Source organism: Quercus suber, unplaced genomic scaffold (genome assembly GCF_002906115.3).
Source record: "Quercus suber isolate HL8 unplaced genomic scaffold, Cork oak 2.0 scaffold_616, whole genome shotgun sequence".
Classification (NCBI taxonomy): Eukaryota; Viridiplantae; Streptophyta; class Magnoliopsida; order Fagales; family Fagaceae; genus Quercus; species Quercus suber.
This window is the reverse complement of record NW_027070059.1, coordinates 366,715-388,402: the sequence shown is the minus strand read 5'-3', so window position 1 is coordinate 388,402 and position 21,688 is coordinate 366,715. Positions and strand designations below refer to the sequence as shown.

General features: G+C 37.4%; 1 long non-coding RNA gene across 1 annotated transcript; it reads right to left on the bottom strand.

Annotated features, from left to right (window-relative positions):
- Nucleotides 1-15,885: 15,885 nt before the first annotated feature.
- LOC136064054 (uncharacterized) lies at nt 15,886-20,459 on the bottom strand. The gene is made up of 5 exons (XR_010625702.1): nt 20,146-20,459; nt 16,730-17,262; nt 16,538-16,601; nt 16,372-16,470; nt 15,886-16,273 (listed from the first exon to the last, which is right to left on the bottom strand). It is a non-coding gene; the product is annotated as an uncharacterized LOC136064054 (long non-coding RNA).
- Between the last annotated feature and the right edge of the window lie 1,229 nt (nt 20,460-21,688).

Genomic DNA, 21,688 nt, shown 5'->3' with positions numbered 1-21,688 from the left:
GCAAAATGTTTGAGAGAGAGAGAGAGAGAGAGAGAGATAAGTTCAAGTTATGCCTAGTGTAACTCCTTAAGAGTTACACCTTTTTTGTACCGTAGATTTCTAATAGATCTAACGATTGAAAAAGTAGCAATAAATGATTAAGGATTTCCACCTTATTTACTTAATTAATAACAGATTTTCTTTATCTTCATTTATTATTTTCCATAGACCTCCTTAGGTGTTGTTTAACTATGTCCCTTACTTCCTTAAAAAAAAAAAAAAAAAAATTGTACCTCCGAGTCACACCAACCTCTTTCTTCTTCTTCCCACTCAGGATGTAATTAGGCTAAATCTATTTCAATTAGCAGAATACTGTAAACATTATACATAATACGTATTTCATTTATAATTAGAAGGCATTGTAATGAAAATATCCCTTGCCTGTAACTCTTGTATCAAGGAGTATAAATATGGTTCAAATATTTCTTAACCACAAAAAAGAATTCAACATGGTGATAGTAAAATAGGCCAAATTTATCATGTTAGATGTTAACCACCTAAATCAAGCAAGCCCATTCATTACCAGTTTGACTATAACATGCTTTTCATAGCTATATGAACATCGATCCGCCAATTTTTTCAATTAACCAAATGGATACTTCTTTGTAGATTTTGGTCATCATTTATTTTCAACATTATAATAAAACATATATATATATATATATATGTTCACTTCTTTATTTTATTTTATGATCTCATATCCGCCCTATCTTCAATAGATTTGAGTTTTGTCATGTGTTTTTGCTATAATGTGTTGAAATTGGAAACCACAAAGCTCTTGCTCATTTTGTGAATTGTTTAGGGGTAGTTCCGGTAGAATAAGTGTACCTATAAAATCACAAATTATAGTATATCTTCAGGTCTTACTCACCGGCACCCAAGGATTTTGAGAGAAGAAGGATTTGAACCTTTTTAGTCTTTGTTTTTTGCCTAGATTCATATATATCTAGCAATTTTAGGAAGAAAGAGACAAAGTTAAACACACAATAAGGTTTATGGAAAGTAATAAATGAGGATAGAGAAAAACTGTTATTAATTAGGAAAATAAGGTAAAAAGTAATATTCATTTAATGCTATTTTTTCAACCATTGGATTTATTAAAAATCTATGGTACAAAAAAAGTGTAACTCTCCCATCTCTCTCTCACACACACACACACACACACACACACACACACACACTTTTGTGTATAAAAAACATTAAAAGCTAAAAGTTAGGAGAATATTGTATACATTTTATTGCTATGTGTACAGTTTTAATTTCGTATGTCAAAAAAGTGAAAAAATAAAAATAAAATGACTTTTAGGCTTCATTTCTAATTGTGATGTATTTAATTATGGTTCCAAAATAATTTTTTTTTAAAAATAAATCTCAATATATAGATAATATTTGATAGACAATTAGATTACACATATTTTAACAAATTACTTGTTTTTAGAGCAAAATACTTGAACAGTCTTTGGAAGGGGAATTGTTAGGAAAATAAATAGACAAATGACAAATTAAGAATTAGCGGTCATAATTAATAATAAAAATGTGAACTTAAATACCATACTAAATAAATTTGTTTATTTCATTCAAAATTTTAATTATAGATGCCACATGTCTAGTATGTAGGGACTCAATTTGGATTTGACCCTGAGTACGAATGGGTTTTCAACCCAACAAGCCCAAACAATAAATTTGTAGAGAGTGGGTTGAAGGTTTAGGCGTTGGTCGTCGTTCACCAAGCATGAACTCTCTTTTATTAAAAAATACTTAGAGTTTATTTACAACTGGGGGGATGCTCCTCGGCCCGTGGCCGAGGAGCCCCTTTTTTTTCTCCTCCTTTCCCCCCCCTTTCTTTACTTTACTTGCTTTTCTTATATAGTCTTCATTTTCCTATCTCCTTCTTCCATCTGTTGATCATCCATTCGCCTTTCTTCTGGCCGTCCGTCCCATCAGAGGCCTTATCAGTACTCAAGTGGTTCACTCTGATCAACGTTGCCCTATTAAGGGGTTATATCCCCATTAATGCGGCCAGAGGGGTTAGGTGAATGCATTAAGTGTGAATGTGACAGCTTGCTCTGAGCTTGTCCCTTCCCAAAATTATCCTTAGTATGCCGAGGACGAAGAGGTCCTCGGCGTGAGTCAAAAAAAGAGGCTTTCCCCAACTTAGCCTTGGATGGTCAGTCTTCCTCGGCGTCGGCCTTGGGCCTACTACACGATGGGCTGAGGCTATCAGGCCCACGGGCCCCACAATAGCCCCTCAAAACCCTGCTGCACGTTCCCTCGGACGGGGAGGAGGGTTTTGATACCTACGGGCCCTCTAGACGAATCGCCCCACTTCGGTTCGTGCTAATGCTAGCGACTTTTCGACTGCCCGATATGCGTTTTTTGTGTTTCAAGACTTAATGTGTGTCCACATTAAATTTTGGCGGCACCACGTTTCCCACTTTCAACGGTGTGATGGTAATTGTTCGGTGGGGATCTCCTGCTTTTATGGGCAGGCAGTTACATTTGGGGAACCTAAGGGGGAGAATAAGTACCTGTTTGAACCACCTGGTTTCCTCATTTTCTCGCTTACAACCATTGATGCGTATGATTTGAATCTGGTTCAACTTGCACACTACCTGAAGAGAATTGTCATATTTCTGTAAGTCTTTTTCTTCCAGTGACCCCAAATTTTCCTTGATTCTATTCCTTCTTTTCTTCTTCTGGAACTTTTAGTCGTCCTTGGGGAATGGGTAAGTTTAAGAAGTTGGTTGAGTCCGACGAGATGATAAACAAATTCATTGTTGACTATGGGATACCCAATAATGTGAGTTTGAAGTACTGTGAAGAAGGGGAGTGGTACATTAAGAGGAGAGAGGGTGAAGTCGTGATCCCGATAGTCGCTTTCGTAGAGGGAGGGATGAGAATCCCTATGAGGCCAGTGACCCTCAATTACCTTAGGCATTTTCACCTGGCTCCTACCCAGTGTGCCGTGAATGTATTTAGGATATTAGGGTGTGTAGATACCTTGAATAAGAAAATGGGGCTGAGACTGACTCACCACGATGTGAACTGGTGCTACAACCTTCATCACCTGAGGGGTAAGACGTACTATATGAAGCAAGGGACGATAGGGTTCGTCTCATCCAGTGTCTTCCTGATTTCAATAAGGGGTTGACTCAAGATTTCCTCATAGTGTCGGGGGAGTGGCACAACGGTTTTCATTGCCCAACAGTAGAGGGGGAGCCAGGTAGGGTATCCGAAGTAGGAGACAATCTAGGTTTCAATATTTTTATGTTTATAACTGTATACCCGCTTTGGTTTATTAACCACAGGAGTTTCACTTTTCTTTTCACAGATCCTCACGCCTTTGCACGTCATTTCCACCTGGTTAACAAAGCGAATTTGGAAACCGTTCTTAGGTCGGAACTTTTCCTGAACGAAACTGATAACCAGGTCAGAGCTGCTCATCAAATCCTCGGATGCGACCCAGCTCAGAAATCGTTCCCAGTCCCGAAGCACGTAATTAGAGCTCGTGACCCTCAGCTTACGCAGATTACCGTGGTGGAGGACGGTTTTGCATTTTCCGAGGGGTCTTATATACCTGAAGGCATTCCGCTAGCAGGTCCCTCCTCCTCACAACAAGTAACGGTGGCCGAGGAAGGACTATCTAAGAAGGCAAGGGAGGTGATTGAACTGAGTTCTTCTGAGGATGAATATAGTGTGTTCAACCTAGCTGATCAGTCCGAGGATCCCTCTGGTGATCTAGGAGACCCTCGTCTGTCCGAAGCCGACCTCCGGTCCCTAAGAGTTGGTACTCAGGCTGAGATGGGTTTAAAAAGACAGCCCTAAACCAATCTTCTTGGCCTGCTCGAAGGCGGTTCCAAGAAGGGTACACCGGAAGAGTCGCAGCCCCAGCCCCCAGCACCTCCGCCCCAGATTTTAACTGTGCAAACCAGGTCATCCTCTGTCCCCCCAGTATCAGACCCTCAGACCGAGTCTCATGACCCGAAAAGGAAGAGACCTTCCAAGGGTAAGGAGCCAATGGATGGGAGCAAATCCCATTCCCCGCCCGAGGAGGGTAGATTTCGCAGGCCTCCAAAGCAACTAAAGCTCGGTGGTCAACGGAAAGGTAAGAAGACCATCCAGCAGTCCGAGGCCCAAGCCTGGCTGCCCGCTGCCATGCTCCAGGATCAGCCCCTGATGGATAACGCATCGATGCGGGAATCTCAAGGAGCCGAGGAGGCTCTCGTAGCCGATGCCTTGGAGAAATCTCTTCTTCTTCCTACTGACATGGCCGAGCTAAGAAATATGAGTGGGTCAGAGGTTGTCCTTGACCTTAAGAAATATCTAGGCATGGTGGGTCCCTTGGCACCTATTTACTTTATTCGAATTTTGTCGTTTAGTACTTTCCTTTCTCTTTACGGAGTTACTTGTTTTTATTGGCAGGCTATCCAGGCCCTTTTCAGGTTAGACGAGGAGGTCGATGGCCAGAGCAATGCCTTAGCACAAGAGCAAGACAAGTTCTTGGAAGCTGCTAATACCCTCAAGAGATCTGAGGTCGACCTAAAAAAGGCAACCGAGGATCTAGAGGAGATGACAAAGGCCAGGGACACTACTGCCTCCGACCTAGCCGTGGCTAGGAAGCAAACGGAGGATCAAACCAATCGCTTGCAAGACGTTGAGGGTCAACTACAGATTGCCAAAGGGGACATTGCCTATCTGAAGGAAAAGTTGACCGTGGCAATCCATGAGAAAGGTATTGCCGAGTATGCCAGGGACGAGGCTGTGAGAGCCAAAGACGAGGCGGTATTTGCAAAAATAGACGCTGAGCGCTCTGTAGAACAGGCGGAGGAGGAGGCTTTCACAGATGGGGTGGCTAAGACTGAAGCCACCCTTCGGGCTCAAGTTCCTGCAGTGTGCAGGCATTACTGTTCTCAGACCTGGCATGAAGCCCTCAACCAAGCAGGGGTTGGTGCCTCATCTGACCTTAGGAGGGAGGACAGGGTATATTACCCTATTGCAATTCGCGAGACTGCCCCTGCTGTTCCCGAAGAGGGGTCCTCATTACCAGCGGTTAAGAGTCACGATAAGACCGCCGAGGATATATCTTTAGCTGACCAACCCTCCGAGGAGGTTGAACCCCAGAGAACGTTGGGGGGAGTTAGAACCGAGGGTCAGGAAATACCACAAGACGTGGCGAGGCCTCCTGCGGACCCTTCGAGACAAAGCCCTTAGGCCTTGGCTAAAGCCTTTTGATTTGCTTATCGAATTAATTTGCCTACTGAGTTGGGGAGACTGGTATACGACATAGGATAATTCTGTTTATTTTCTCTTTTATTTCATTTTGTTTCTTGCCTCGGTGGCGTTGTAAGGAAATTGTATACTTTCTGTTTGAACTGAATGCTTAATACTTTGCTTCCAACTACAGATATTTTCTTTTATTTGCTTTACTATAATATTCTGTTCGATATTTGTATTCTATTCTGGAGTTAGTCTCATGAAATCACCTGTAATCCTTCAAATATAAATCTAAAGACCATATCATAGCTTGACTCTAGGTAACGCTTTGGTTTTTCTCCAGATAGTTATTTTCTCCATGGGTTCGAGTCCGAGGACCATGCAATACCTTGATTCTGTCTAGTACCCAGGTATAATGGTGTGAATAGTTTTACCATAGGCTTGGGTCCGAGGACCATGCAATACCTTGGTTCTGTCTACCACTTCTATTTTTCTGTAAGTATCTAGTTTCCCCATAGGTTTGAGTCCGAGGACCATGCAATACCTTGGTTCTGTCTAGTACCCAGGTATAATGGTGTGAATAGTTTTACCATAGGCTTGGGTCCGAGGACCATGCAATACCTTGGTTCTGTCTACCACTTCTATTTTTCTGTAAGTATTTAGTTTCCCCATAGGTTTGAGTCCGAGGACCATGCAATACCTTGGTTCTGTCTAGTACCCAGGTATAATGGTGTGAATAGTTTTACCATAGACTTGGGTCCGAGGACCATGCAATACCTTGGTTCTGTCTACCACTTCTATTTTTCTGTAAGTATCTAGTTTCCCCATAGGTTTGAGTCCGAGGACCATGCAATACCTTGGTTCTGTCTAGTACCCAGGTATAATGGTGTGAATAGTTTTACCATAGGCTTGGGTCCGAGGATCATGCAATACCTTGGTTCTGTCTACCACTTCTATTTTTCTATAAGTATCTAGTTTCCTCATAGGTTTGAGTCCGAGGACCATGCAATACCTTGGTTCTGTCTAGTACCCAGGTATAATGGTGTGAATAGTTTTACCATAGGCTTGGGTCCGAGGACTATGCAATACCTTGGTTCTGTCTACCACTTCTATTTTTCTGTAAGTATCTAGTTTCCCATAGGTTTGAGTCCGAGGACCATGCAATACCTTAGTTCTGTCTAGTACCCAGGTATAATGGTGTGAATAGTTTTACCATAGGCTTGGGTCCGAGGACTATGCAATACCTTGGTTCTGTCTACCACTTCTATTTTTCTGTAAGTATCTAGTTTCCCTATAGGTTTGAGTTCGAGGACCATGCAATACCTTGGTTCTGTCTAGTACCCAGGTATAATGGTGTGAATAGTTTTACCATAGGCTTGGGTCCGAGGACCATGCAATACCTTGGTTCTGTCTACCACTTCTATTTTTCTATAAACAGGGATTTGTCCTCGGACCGCTTTACTGGAGATGATTCCTCCTTGGGTCGGATTATGATCTTTACACGTGGCGTTGATCTCGCCTCCAGCTCGAGCCCCCATCTTTTTCATTTATGAAGCGCCTTTTATCCGTTCGTGTTCCGCGCTTGACGCTTCGGTGCGCGAAACGCGCCTTCATTAATGTCCTCGTGAATTAACACGAGTCCAACGGTCTACGACCCCCTTGGAATTTGGTAGCTTCATTATTAGCCCTACTGATAACTCTCTTTTCGAATTCTGCATGAATTAATTCTTACCAACCCTTATCCCCCATATAAGGTGGGGGGATGGTTTCTCCATAATCCATGAACCTTCCAACACAAACAGAAAGAATATACCCTTTCAGCTCCCCAAGTCCCTTTAACAACCCCGCCGGAATTGTGACTGGAGTTGGCAAATATGAGGCGGCTTTGGGCGGGTGTGAGGACATCCGTGCCAAGAGCCGTTATGGCCGCAGCCCCCACTAGGCTTCCGGTGCGGCAGAATCTAGGCGTAACCCCGATGGCGCCATACAAGGTGGCTCGGAGGGATGTTGTTGAAGTACCTAACGTCTCTCCTCGGAGCGCACCCCCGACTAAGAAGGCGTGCGAATTCATGTCATGGGCAGTGCTCGAGTGTTGCCGTCTCCAACGGCCAACACTCGTGAGGATTGGAGAGAATCAAGGGAACATCATGGGGGAAGGTGTCCCGGAGCCCCTGCATCTGCTCCTCTCCTTGTTCAAGCTCCGCCGCTCCGAGAAAGGAGTTGTTGGTGGCCTTGGAACAAGCTGGCCCTCCCCCTTCCCTGCTTTTAGTGTCAAGCTCTCCCATTCTTTTGATGCCAATAAAAGCACGGCTTGACACTTTCCTCTGGCTAGTTTTTTTAGGGCGGGTCCACCTGGGCCTCTGATTGTAGAACTAGCTGGTAGGGTTAGCTTGTAAATTTGTTTGTGAAACATGCTTGCCTGAACCTCTGATTGTAATTTGTACTATTTTTATTTATGAAATAATATCAAGATCTCTCTTTTCGCTGTCAAATCTTCTATTTTTTTTTTCTCTTTTTTTTTTTTTTTACTTTGCCAACCTACTGTAAAACGACCACTTAGAACAATCGCCTGGTGCGCCGGCCAGCCCACTAATCATTCCCACAGACGGCGCCAATTGTAGGGACTCAATTTGGATTTGACCCTGAGTACGAATGGGTTTTCAACCCAACAAGCCCAAACAATAAATTTGTAGAGAGTGGGTTGAAGGTTTAGGCGTTGGCCGTCGTTCACCAAGCATGAACTCTCTTTTATTAAAAAATACTTAGAGTTTATTTACAACTGGGGGGATGCTCCTCGGCCCGTGGCCGAGGAGCCCCTTTTTTTTCTCCTCCTTTCCCCCCCCTTTCTTTACTTTACTTGCTTTTCTTATATAGTCTTCATTTTCCTATCTCCTCCTTCCATCTGTTGATCATCCATTTACCTTTCTTCTAGCCGTCCGTCCCATCAGAGGCCTTATCAGTACTCAAGTGGTTCACTCTGATCAACGTTGCCCTGCTAAGGGGTTATATCCCCATTAATGCGGCAAGAGGGGTTAGGTGAATGCATTAAGTGTGAATGTGACAGCTTGCTCTGGGCTTGTCCCTTCCCAAAATTATCCTTAGTATGTCGAGGACGAAGAGGTCCTCGGCGTGGGTCAAAAAAAGAGGCTTTCCCCAACTTAGCCTTGGATGGTCAGTCTTCCTCGGCGTCGGCCTTGGGCCTACTACACGATGGGCTGAGGCTATCAGGCCCACGGGCCCCACATAGTATATTAGAGAACACATTGAGATGTACAAATAATATTTTAACATGTGGCATTGTTTATCCAATCATACCAATTAATTATAGGAAGTTGCCACATGTCATTATAGTATGCTTTGAAAATGAATAAGTGTCATCGTAGCATGCATGTATCCACCAGTTTTGGGATCTAACCTTTATAATATATTAGTAAGTTGCTTGTGTGATGCATGGATAATTTTGTGATATTTTATGTTAAATGGTTTTAGAGAATGTTGTATATATATTATAAATAAATAAAAAGTAAACTAAATTAGAGTAAAGAAACATATATATTTTGAGATGTTAAAAATTAGTTTGGTAGCTTCACTGCATATTTGTAACCTTCTCAAGATAAGATTAATCTTTAAATAATCATAAATCCAAAAATAAATGCAAAAGAGTAATTGGACCATAAAAATCAAATAATTTGTGTTGCATTCATAGATTGCATACCATGAAATGAAGTATGCCGAACTCTCTCACCGTCTTCCACTCATCGATAATGTAACATTAAGACATAGTGTGGGCAAGTGCATATGCATGTGACGTATAGATGATTTAAAACTAAGGTAGAATATAACTTTACATTGTGCACCAAATATTCTCTCTACTTATATATCCAATAAAAAAAAAACTATCCATCCAAATTACCCAACCCTAAATCATATTTAAGCCCCTAATTTAAAAAGGAAAAAAATTACTCATACGGGTTTCGGCGGCTTGATGGTGGTGAAAGGCTAGTATGACGAAGGTGTCGGCCCCTCTGATTCAATTTTCTCTCTTTTACAAATGCTTTATCAATCTCAAGTCTTTTATTTTCATGATAGTGAAACAATATGTTTCATTTAACAATCCACAACATTTTCATGTCTATCTATCTTTCCTTAAGACCTTATTTGGTTAGTTATTACTATTAATCCTTAATTATTATTATTATTATTATTATTATTTGCTTTATTTTTAATACTAAAAAGGTAGGTATGCTAAAAGACATGAAGAAAAGAGAAAGGTGTGGTGTAAGCTCAAGTAATTAATGAGTGATTAATGAGATAATAGTAAAATAAGTTCATGTGATTTTTTGGGTAATAGTAAAAAAAATTTAATGAAAAAAAAATGTTAAATGCAAAATTAGAGTGTCATATGACAAGACCTCATATACTCTCGCACGAGTTCTCTACTTTATATATATATATATATATATTGACTGATTGATTGATGATATATTGATGAATATAAATGGGACAAATTAGGAAGAAAATATTGAATACTCCAGGAGTATAATAAATGCGTACTCCTCTCTCATATGAATTGTGGATCCTACCATAAATTTAATTCAAGAGTTCTCTACTTTTCATTGCACTCATTGGAAAATTCTCCTTCACCCTTGCGCCTTGCTCTCTCCGTGTATTCACTACACACTCATGCACGCACATCAATCAATATATCAATAGAAAAACAAAGACCTCATGCGAAAGTGCATAAGGTCTTGTCATGTAGTTCTCTAATTTTGCATTTAACCATTTTTACCTCTTTTTGTTAAGTTTTTTTTACTATTATCTAATAGATCATAGTAACTTATATTTTTACTGTTATATAAAATATGAGCTGCTCTTGACAATTAGACCAAATGTTATTCTCTAAAAAATGGACTAACTTTCAAAAATAAACCAAACCTTATGGAAAGCCCAAGTCCAGTTATTATTTTACATATTATGACCCAAGTTTGACCCTTCCCACCTGTAAATCAAAGCCAAAACTCTTACCCACTTACAAACTCTCTTCCTCCTCCCTCACGTATAAATGATACTTCTAGAAAAATTCACTCTTATGAAATCATGTCTTCCTTTTTTCAATACACTTATATATATATATATATATATTAATAATGTTCTATGCAATTTATGATGGCAAATTCTCTTTATCATCGACCAATGCAATAAAAATATATATAAATCTTGAGATTCTTGAGGTTGCTGAAATAATTGACAAGTGCATATTTCTAAAATTTATAATAACAAAAATACGTCTAATAATTAGCATATACTATCTCACAAAATGTCATTTAAATAATATTTTCTTTTAAAAAAAAATCAATAAAAGGAATGGTAAAAAACATGATCCTATAAATGATACTTCTAGAAAATTTCATTCTCATGAAATCATGTCTTCCTTTTTTCAATACGCTTTTTTTATTTATTAATAATGTTCTATGCAATTTATGATGGCAAATTCTCTTTGTCATCGACCAATGCAACAAAAATATATATAAATCTTAAGATTCCTGAGGTTGTTGAAATAATTGACAAGTGCATATTTCTAAAATTTATAATAACAAAAAACTTCTAATAAATAGCATTACTATCTCACAAAATGTCATTTACATAATATTTTCTTTTAAAAAAATCAATAATAAGAATAGTTAAAAACATGATCCTATACAAAAAATACATACAAAAACATTTTCATTGGAGGATTTATCTTTAAAGAATATAAAGACAATAGAAAATATAAAATGCATTGAATGAGATCCTATGAAACATGTTTGTTAATCATTTCAAATTATACTCATCATTTACATGAAAAAAAAAAAAATCATATTATTTACATTAAAATATATATATATATATATATTAACTTTAAAGTTCATTGCAGGGTGTGAACTGCTAGGGTATTGTAACAATAAGCAACATTGATACAACGATGGGCTGGCATTACATTTCATGCGTGCTTTATGGAAGGAAGGTCAAACCACAATCAGGATCATTTTAGTGTGCAAAATGTGAAACAAAAACAAATCTCCCTATCCCAAGGTTAGAGGCACTCACATTAACTACATACTCTCAAAATATTTATAATATATTTATCTTACTATAACTTCTAATATACAATTGCAAACTACTTCAGATGCATGATTCAAATTGAAGTTTCAAATTGAAATTATTGATGCAACTAACAAAGCAACTTTTGTGATATTTAATTGAGATGCTGAGAAAATCTTAAATAAATTTGCAAGAGATCTTGTTGAAAAACAAACTGAGGAACAACTTATTTAAATTATTAAATCTGCAAGTCCAAACTTTGTAAGATCTAGTCAAGAATCTTCCAATGCTAATTCATTAATGATTAAAACAAATGATGCAATAAAAGGAAAAAGTGATGAAAGCTCAAAAATTGAACAAATAGGAATGGACCAAACTTCAAACGTTGAAGATGAAGAAACAGATGATGATAACATACCCAAAAACAAGCTTTACAATCGTCGCCATACTGTAATAACAAAGCATTGAAGGAAAAAAAAAATATATATATATATATATACATATATATTTCGTAATGAAGCTCTTTATTACATCACATACTAAAGATCAATAATATGGAATGAATTGATATGCTTTTATCAACTTTTATTATACAATATTATTACTCATTCCTTGAATTGAATAATTATAATGGATGTGTATTTGCAATTTATAATTGTTGCTGCTTATGATGAACTCATTACTAATAAAGTTTTATAAAAATATGCTATAATATATGTACAACATTCACCAAAAAAATTTACATAAATCATTACAATATTATCCGTACATCGCACGGGCAACTTACTAATATAAATAAGAGAATAGACCCTTACTTCTATTTCTAAAAGCACTAACCTTCTTTTTTCTTTTTCTTTTTTCTTTCTTTCTTTCTTTTTTTTTTTTTTTTTTTTTTTTTTTATGCAATACCTTGGTTCTGTCTAGTACCCAGGTATAATGGTGTGAATAGTTTTACCATAGGCTTGGGTCCGAGGACCATGCAATACCTTGGTTCTGTCTACCACTTCTATTTTTCTGTAAGTATCTAGTTTCCCATAGGTTTGAGTCCGAGGACCATACAATACCTTGGTTCTGTCTAGTACCCAGGTATAATGGTGTGAATAGTTTTACCATAGGCTTGGGTCCAAGGACCATGCAATACCTTGGTTCTGTCTACCACTTCTATTTTTCTGTAAGTAGGGGTTTGTCCTCGGACCGCTTTACTGGAGATGATTCCTCCTTGGGTTGGATTATGATCTTTACACGTGGCGTTGATCTCGCCTTCAGCTCGAGCCCCCATCCTAAACGCTCCTTCATTAATGTCCTCGTGAATTAACACGAGTCCAATGGTCTACGACCCCCTTGGAATTTGGTAGCTTCATTATTAGCCCTGCTAATAACTCTCTTTTCGAATTCTGCATGAATTAATTCTTACCAACCCTCATCCCCCATATAAGGTGGGGGGATGGTTTCTCCATAATCCATGAACCTTCCAACACAAACAGAAAGAATATACCCTTTCAGCTCCCCAAGCCCCTTTAACAACCCTGCCAGAATTGTGACTGGAGTTGGCAAATATGAGGCGGCTTTGGGCGGGTGTGAGGACATCCGTGCCAAGAGTCGTTATGGCCACAGCCCCCACTGGGCTTCCGGTGCGGCAGAATCTAGGCGTAACCCCGATGGCGCCATACAAGGTGGCCCGGAGGGATGTTGTTGAAGTACCTAACGTCTCTCCTCGGAGCGCACCCCCGATGAAGAAGGCATGCGAATTCATGTCATGGGCGGTGCTCGAGTGTTGCCGTCTCCAACGGCCAACACTCGTGAGGATTGAAGAGAATCAAGGGAACATCATGGGGGAAGGTGTCCCGGAGCCCCTGCATCTGCTCCTCTCTTTGTTCAAGCTCCGCCGCTCCGAGAAAGGAGTTGTTGGTGGCCTTGAAACAAGCTGGCCCTCCCCCTTCCCTGCTTTTAGTGTCAAGCTCTCCCATTCTCTTGATGCCAATAAAAGCACGGCTTGACACTTCCCTTTGGCTAGTTTTTTAGGGCGGGTCCATCTGGGCCTCTGATTGTAGAACTAGCTGGTAGGATTAGCTTGTAAATTTGTTTGTGAAACACGCCTGCCTGAGCCTCTAATTGTAATTTGTACTGTTTCTATTTATAAAATAATATCAAGATCTCTCTTTTCGCTATCAAATCTTCTATTTTCTTTTTTTTTTCTTTTTTCTTTTTTTTACTTCGCCAACCTACTGTAAAACGACCACTTAGAACAATCGCCTAGTGCGCCGGCCAGCACACTAATCCTTCCCACAGACGGCGCCAATTGTAGGGACTCAATTTGGATTTGACCCTGAATATGAATAGTTTTTCAGCCCAACAAGCCCAAACAATAAATTTGTAGAGAGTGGGTTGAAGGTTTAGGCGTTGGCCGTCGTTCACCAAGCACGAACTCTCTTTTATTAAAAAATACTTAGAGTTTATTTACAACTGGGGGGATGCTCCTCGGACCGTGGCCAAGGAGCCCCTTTTTTTCTCCTCCTTTCCCCCCCCCCATATCTTACTTTACTTGCTTTTCTTATATAGTCTTCATTTTCCTATCTCCTTCTTCCATCTGTTGATTATCCATTCGCCTTTCTTCTGACCGTCCGTCCCATCAGAGGCCTTATCAGTACTCAAGTGGTTCACTCTGATCAACGTTGCCCTGCTAAGGGGTTATATTCCCATTAATGCGGCCAGAGGGGTTAGGTGAATGCATTAAGTGTGAATGTGACAGCTTGCTCTGGGCTTGTCCCTTCCCAAAATTATCCTTAGTATGCCGAGGACGAAGAGGTCCTTGGCGTGGGTCAAAAAAGAGGCTTTCCCCAACTTAGCCTTGGATGGCCAGTCTTCCTCAGTGTCGGCCTTGGGCCTACTACACGATGGGCTGAGGCTATCAGGCCCACGGGCCCCACAAATATGATTTATATTCCAAGTTTAATTAAAAACCAATTTGAAATAATTCTTTACTTTACCAAACACCCCTAGTTCTTGGATGTAGAATGGGGAAAACTATTAAGTACTCTTAGAGTTCAATGACGATGTTTTTTCTCCTTTTACGTGAAATATCACTATAAATTTAATTAGTAGAATACATTATTCATGAGAGAGAAAATAGTATCTTGTCACATTTGCCACCACCCCTAGGCTTAATTAATTTTCTTAATAACGAGAGGTATAAACAACCCTTCAAATTATCCGATTGTTATGTTTACACTCTACATACATATTTACACTCAGAGACTCTTCTATTTTTTGAGGAAAAAGTAAATAATTTGCATCTATTATAATTTGGGATTATTAAGTTTTTCATTCATACAAAAAAAACCTAGGAATGTGATGAAAAATTATTTCACTTGCAAACGCATAATATTCATCACACCCTTAGGTTTTTTTGTTATTGAAAAATGTAATAGTATCAAATTATAATAGATGCAAATTATTAACTTTTTCTCCAAAAAATAGAAGAGCCACGCGTGCTCAGAGGCTAGTTATTACTTATTAGTACTTATCTTTAGTCCTAACATTTAGCCACTTACTACACATCCATAAAAAAACAAATTACAAAATTTTAATTGTTTTTATTTATTTTTGTTCCAGTAAAAGGCCGCCATTTTTTTGTGTTAGTATTTTTTTTTTCTCTTTTATTTTTGTTAAATGAAAAGCATCCAAGATCCATGTTTGTTTTTGTTTGGGTGTTGTTCTAGATTTTTTTAAAAAATTTTTTTTTAATCTAAAATGTAGTGTTTTAATCCTAAAAGTTAGCCATGTACTACAAATTCGTAACAAAAAATTAAAAAGTGCTTAAATTTAAAATTTAACAACTATACTTTTTTATTTTATTTTTTACGATAAAAGACTGACATTTTCAACTAGTGGTGTTTTTTTTTTTTTTTAATAATTTTATTTATGACAGTTAGCATTTTTTGTTTAATCCTAAAATGTAGTTTTTTAATCCTAAAATTTAGCCACTTACTACACATTCATAAAAGAAGTAAATAAAAGCTTAAATTTAAAAATTTTGCAACTATTTTTTTAATATATGATCAAAGGCTCTTTTTTTTTTTTTTTTTTTTTTTGTGTGTGTTAAAAGAAAGGCTCAACAGTTATCAATTTTTTTAATCCATAAATTTAGTTTTTTAATCTTAAAAGTTTGCCACTTACTATACATCTATAACAATAGTTAAAAAGAGCTTAAATTTAAAATTTATCAACTACCTTTAAAACCAAGAAAAGGTACATAACATTTTTGATACCGTAGTAAATTAATACTTATTAAAAAAAATGTAAATTGAATTTCACTAGAATTATACAAATGATAAATATAGTTTCTGTAGGGACTCAATTTAGATAGGCCCCAACAATATATTTCTAGAAGTGGGATGAAGAATTAGGCCCTAACAGACTAACAGCGTTACACCCAGAACCTTTTCTCATTGAAGGGGGATGAAGCCAACTTAGTGCTAAGGGTAGCTCCTCGGCCCTTGTTCAAGGAGGTTCTTTCTCCCTCCCCACCCCCCCAACTGCTTTGCTTGCCTTTCTTATATAGTCCTCTTCCTCCTATCTCTTTCTTCCATCTGTTGACCATTCACTTGCCTTCCCTCTGACCGTCCGTCCCATCAGAGGCCTTATCAGTACTCAAGTGGTTCACAAGGACCAATGTTACATTGTCTAGGGCTTACATCCTCATTAATGCGGCCAGGAGGGTTAGGTGAGGGCATTTAGTGTGGAGGTGACAACCTGTTCTTGGCCCGCTCCCCCGCCTGGAATTAGCCTCGTTACGCCGAGGATAGGGATGTCCTCGGCGTGGATCCAAAAAAGCTTAAGTTTTCATACGCCATCCTCGGACGATCATTCCTCCTCGGCATGGGCCATAGGCCAAATGCAAGATGGGCCGAGGCTACCAGGCCCACGGGCCCCACAGTTTCTATTACAAAAGGAATTTTTTTACAACAATTTCTTAAATAACAACCACTTCATTCATGTGAGGTTGAATCATAAAATAATTTTTATAAATTCTCTCACCCGAACTTATCTAATATTCCATTCCAATACCTCCTCAATGCTAATGTTCCATTCCAATGCCTTCTCAATGCAATCCAATAAATTTGTGCGTACATCAACCTAAGAAAAATAAAAGAATTAATGTTAAACCAAGTATTAAAAAAAAATTAATCAAAAAACCAAGTACCTAGTGTAGGGACCGGGTTCAAGCACTTCTACTGTTGAAAGAGTGGACTCAAGCCCAGCTAACCCTGCAATAAATTTATAGAGAGCGGATTCAAGAACTAGGCCCTAGTGAGAAATGCAACGGCCATGCATAGTTGCATGGGAGTTTGATAACTTAAGCTTTAATTGGAATGCACAATAATGCTCTTCGGACCTGCCCTCCAGAGCTTGGAGTTCTTATTATTTCTTTGAAGATTGATTACAAGGTTTTCTGAGAGAATACAGATTGCTATAGTACTCCTACATTCAGATTTCCCGTCCCCTTTTCAAGAGAGACTCCTTACATTATCTACATCTCTCTCAGTTGATCCTGGCCTTACATTTGTTGATCAGCTAGGCCACCACTGGAGGGCCTGTCTCATCAGCCGCATTCCCATTCCTCCTGTGGGTTGCAGCACCCAAGACAACACTGTTCAGAAGTCCTATCCTCATTAATGCAGCCAGGGTGTTAGTTGAAGGCATTTAATGTGGAGGTGACAGTCCATCCGGGACTTGCTCCTCCACCATGCCTCCATTGCTGGCGCGTGGTGTTCGCTCTCTTCTCTTTGGACGCTCAGGATGCTCGGCACTGTTTCTTGGGCAACTGGGCCTTCTACTCTCGTCCTCGGATCGTTAGTACCTCCTCGGCATGGGCCTTTGGGCCTAGTATGGAGTGGGCCGGGGCTGTCTGACTCTCTGGCCCCACACCTAGCATGCGTGTTATTAAAGAGTTTATTATAAATTCACTCTTTTTCTATCAACTTAATATGTGTGTCATTAATGTGCATTTGAGTATTCCATATATTGCGTATGTGATTTAAAACTAAAAAAACAATTCAAAGGCAAAACAAATACAAAGTGTCTACAATTCATTTTGATTTACGTTTTTGGAAGAATTTACCAGAGAAAGTAGTGATGGTTCTGGTCAAAACTTATCCACCATCAATGATTTTGAGATACTTTATTAGAGTTTGTGTTTGATTAGGAAAGCAAGTAGCAGTGTAATCTCTAAAAAAAAAAAATAAATAAATAAAAAACAACAACAACAACAAACAAACAAACAAACAAACAAACAAACCTAGTAGCATAAAGTAATCCCCTCAGAAGGAAAAAAAAAAAACAAAACAAAACAAAACAAAAAAAAACAAAAAAACAAAAAAAGAGTTTGTGTTTGATTGCAAGCCAAAACAAAGAGAAAGAGCTCTTACCAATATTCTTTCTCAAATACCCAGTTCAAGCAAAAACCCTATTTTTAAGTCAACCACAGGTAATAAGCAACTGTCAAACACCCTTGAATTCCTAATCACATTCATCCAAAAGTAAGTACTCCTTAAACTATGAATACATGACAACCATATTTAAACAAAACACAGGAATATAAGAAACGTGGTTATTATAATAATTAAAAAAAAGGAACCGTGAGAGTGTAGCAAGATAAGAACTCATACTTAAACAAAACACAAGAATATAAAAAATGTAGTTATAAAAAAAAAAATTTAAATGAACATAAGAAACATGAGAGTGTAGCAAAAATATAAGAAAACCTGTGAGTGTAATAAGAATATAAAAAAATGTGAGAGTGTTATTATGTATATATATATATTTTTTTTTTATACAAAATAATGGTATAGAAAGGATAATGATAACAAAGCAAGGAAACGAAATATAAACCAAATACAGGAAAGTAAATAGTGAATAGACGAAAGATACTTACATTTTTGCTATTGACTACACATCTGCTATGTAAGTCTCATAGCTGTTGATAGGGGTGGCAAAATTTGACACGACCCGCGAACCCGACACGACTAACCTGTTTATAAACAGGTCATGGGTTGAGGCTAAATGGGTTCGGGTCATATTTGGGTCGACACGGCTGACCCGTTTAATAAACGGGTCGTGTTCGTGTTTAACATGTGAACCCGTTTGACCTGTTTAACCCGTTTAGGTAATAAAGATATTAAATTTTGTTATTATTGCTTAATTTTTGTTGTTGTAATTATATGTTTATTATTATATTTATGGTTGTAATTGTATTTTAATTTTAGATATATAGAAATTAATAATAGATTATTTAGATCATGTATGACCTATTAATCAAACAGGTTATTAGTATTAATTTTTACATGACTTATTAATTAAACAGGTTAAACGTGTCAGGTTGGGTCAACTTGTTTAATAAACAGGTCGGGTTAGGGTTGAGGATTCTTGACACGTTTACTAAACAGGTCGGGTTTGGGTCAACCCATATAGCAGAGTACTTATGGCTCGACACGACACGAACCCGACCCGCGAACACGAATTGACACCCCTAGCTGTTGAGTTTAATTAATATGCTGCAAATAACGAATTCCAAAAGAAACTATTGAACAATGGTATTAAATAGAATTTGGTGACAAAGATTCAAAAAACATAAAAGCTTAAATTATCTAACATGAATGGAAAGAAAATGATGAGTAAATACTTTTTTAAGTGGCTTCCTCTAGCATGCAGCCACCTATTACTATTGTTCTTCTTAGTATAAAAAGTAGGGACTTGAGGATGGAGAAGAGGAGTATTTTCTTTTTTATGGAAGAGATGAGAAGTAATTTGATAACATTACAACTGTTGGGGAGATTTAAATTTGTTAGGTAGCAGTTTGGAGTTATGTATGTGACTAAAATATGGGTGTACGGCTGGTTTTTTTTTTTTTTTTTTTTTTTACAAAGTATAATAAATGATCTAAATTAACCCTTACCCAAAAAATAGTATTCTGTAATTATTATCATTTTTTGCCAATTTTGTTTATGTAGTAATCAACGTGTCAACCTTCAACCATTTTTACATCTGTCATGATACAAATCCAATTTTTTGTACCTTGACCATGAGAGCCTAATAAGCACAGAAAAAAGGCAATTGATAACGACTCCATAAATATTGGGAAAGAAGAATTCAAATAAATGAATAATAAAGATATATAACATCCATACCTAGGTTCCCAACCAAGCACCTCTACCATTCCAACAACCGAAAAAAGAAATGGAGATGATAATCTTGGGTTCAATACTAAAATGCCATACGAAACGAAAGTATGATAGGTTATCTATTTTGAAATAATAAATAGATGGTAAATATAGGATGAAAGAAAACTGCCACTGGGGACAATCCTTGGGATGGAACCTCACGATCCTCTTGTCGTTGGCTTCGGACACAAACGAAAGAAAAAAGAGAAGCAAATCAGATTCTACACCAAAATATGATATAAAACAATACGTATATTCCCTTGTTAGAATTAGAATTTAGAACCTTTTTTGTTGCAACCACCAAATCATCTCAAGGAACCTTCTGGTGTGCTAATACTTAAAGTTACAGAATCATAATAATTTCTTTCCTAAACTTCTAATGAGAAAGTAGAGCATAAAAGTAAATAAAAATTGTCAGCAAGTTAATACAGTAAGTTATTAGTAGCACTGTTAAAGGCAGATTTAGAGGATTTTTAGTTCTATTGCGTCCCAATTCATTGTTTAAAAAATAAACAATCAGAAAGCAAAGGAAATTGTATAATTAAGAGCGAAAAGCATAAATATTAATAGTTGTCCTTGAATGTGTGTGTACCTTAGTTCACTGGTGATTGAACAGAGAAGAGGTCAAGACGTTGAATGCCGATGTGGCTGACAGAAAACGGCCCCGTGTGGTCGAAGGCTAATGGTGGTTTCCGATGGCAAACGGCATTGTGGGCATTGCCGTGAAATGAGAGAGTGATAAAAAAAAATTTTTTTTTTTAGATGACAAAATAAATTTGTAGTAGCGATTGAATTTTGAAAACGAACAGAAAAATGGTCCTATAAATAGTAGTATAGACTAGTCTCTAAGCACGCGTTCATGCGCGTGCCTAGAGGCTCTTCTATTTTTTGGGTAAAAATTAATAATTTGCATTTATTATAATTTGGAATTTCTATTTTTAACAATCACAAAAAAAAAAAAAAAAAAAAAAATCCTAAGAGTGTAATGAAATTTTGAAAAATAAGGAGGACAGAAGAAACAAATACGTCGTGATGAAGTAAAAAAAAAATGAATACGTGGAGTGAGTTTTGTAGATTGGGGGAGTTTTAAACTAACATAAGAGTAATCCTATTTTGTAGGGAGTTAGTGAGTAGAAGTAGGAATTTAAATCAACGTAAAAGTAGGAATTTATTAGAAGCAGGAAGGCATTTCAACTTTGAAGTAGGAATTTATTATTTTTGTCAATTTACTATTTTAACCCCATTTTTAAGTTTTAGATAGGGGTATTTTTGACAGTAAAAAAAGTAATAACTAACTTTCTTTTTCCAATTTACTATTTTTACCCCATTTTTAAGTTATTGGTTAATTAATTTAGGGGCATTTTTTACCCAAAAAAAAAAAAAGGCCAATAACTAGCTTTCTGAATCCTCTTAATATATACAGATAATTTGCTAAATTTAAGGATATGGATGGGAAGTTGTAGTAATAGTTTTTTAATAGGAGTGTTTTTTTCTCTCTAAATTCAAAATAAATAAGAAGATATTTGAAAAAAAAAAAAAAAAAAAAAAAAACAATCGTGAGATCATGGAGTAAGGAAAGCAAATTCTATTTAAAAAAAATTGAAAATGTTTAACCAAGAGAGTGATCCTATTTTGTTGGCAATGTTTTAGTGGGAGTTAAAAAACATAGTTTTACCACATTATCCTTTAGTTTTGTCTCTACTTAAATCTAGGGAAATAAGGATATTTTGGAACCAAAAAAAAAAAATCCGATCAAAAAAGGGGCAGCTCCTTAAATAATAGTATAGATAAAGTATTTTAAAAAAAAAAAAACAATAAAAGTGGGTTAGTGGACATTTACGTGTGTTAGTTTTTTTTTTTTTTTTTTATCAGTACATGTCTTTTTTCTTTTTTAACTATCTGTAGGGACTGGGTTCGAGCACTTCTACTCTTTGGATGAATGAACTCAAGCCCGACTAGCCCAATACAATGAATTTGTAGAGAATGGGCGTAAAAACTAAGTCTTAATAAGGATTACAACAACTAAACATGGTTATGAGGGAGTTAAATAACCAGGAAACGGATATGAAGTGTGAAAGTCTGTCCTCGGCCCTCAACTGAAGGGTTAGTAGTTCTTATTACTTTTCTCCATATCA